The sequence below is a fragment of the Solea senegalensis genome, linkage group LG12 (genome assembly GCF_019176455.1).
Source record: "Solea senegalensis isolate Sse05_10M linkage group LG12, IFAPA_SoseM_1, whole genome shotgun sequence".
Taxonomy (NCBI): Eukaryota; Metazoa; Chordata; class Actinopteri; order Pleuronectiformes; family Soleidae; genus Solea; species Solea senegalensis.
Window position 1 is genome coordinate 25,051,873 of NC_058032.1, and position 1,431 is coordinate 25,053,303.

A 1,431-nucleotide genomic window follows, 5' to 3' on the forward strand; every position below is an offset into this window, starting at 1 on the left:
CGAATAATTGCAGCAATTTTATTGTTTTTTAAAACCTTTGAAAACGAAGCTCGAACAGGTGACAGTACACTGTTAACGTGATTGTAACTTTAAACTTTAAACGGGTCACAAGACTTGGGACTTTACTCACCTAAGTGAGTAATTCTTTTTAGATGTTTTTCAGATTTTATAATGAATGTGTATTGTGTGCGTGGGGGTTGAGCTACAGTGACACACAAAGATAATCACAAAAATCTCTGAACAAACTCTTCTCCTGTCCACAATTTCCAACCTAAACAGACAATGTTTACATCCAAACGTTGCTATGGTTGTCTTCTAATCCTTTATTAAACTATGACATTTTTGTCAAATTTGGACAACGTACTAAACTAAGACATTTTTGTGACTTTTCGGACGACCTACTAAACTATGACATGTTTGGCAAATTCTGGAAATTTTTATTCTAAATTCGATAATTTTTTTGTCACATTTTGGACGTCATACTATACAATGACATTTTTGAGTGATTTTGGACGACATACTATACTATGACCTTTTGGTGTGGTTTTGGACGACATACTCTACTATGACGTCTTTGGGTGATTTTTGTCACATTTTGGACGTCATACTATACTATGACATTTTTGAGTGATTCTGGACGTCATACTATGCTATGATGTTTTTGTCACATTTTGGACATCATACTATACTATGACGTTTTTGAGTGATTTTGGACGTCATACTATACTATGACGTTTTTGTCACATTTTGGACGACATACTATACTATGACTTTTTGTCACATTTTGGACGACATACTATACTATGACGTTTTTGTCACATTTTGGATCTGATATACTATTTATGACGTCACATTTGACGCCATACTATACTATGATGTTTTGTCACATTTTGACGCCATACTATACTATGACGCTGGTCATTTTTGGACGCCATACTATACTATGACGCTTTTGTCACATTTTGGACGCCATACTATCTATGACGCGTTTGTCACATTTTGGACGACATACTATACTATGATGTTTTAGAGCGATTTTGGGATCTATGATACTATACTTTGACGTTTTGTCACATTTTGGACGACATACTATACTATGATGTTTTTGTCACATTTTGGACGACATACTATACTATGACGTTTTTGTCACATTTTGGACGTCATACTATACTATGACATTTTTAAGTGATTTTGGACGTCATACTATACTATGAACTTTTGGTGTCATTTTGGACGGCATACTATACTATGATATATTATACTGTTCATCCCTTAGTCCTCTCTTGCAGTTGACTGAGTGGTCTATGCACCTCCAAATTGGATACCAACTTCTCCAGGGGACGGTGTTCAAATCCCTCCCCTGACAATAATGAAAATGTTTTGGTGTCATTTTGGACGCCATACTATGACGTTTTTCAGTGATTTTGGACG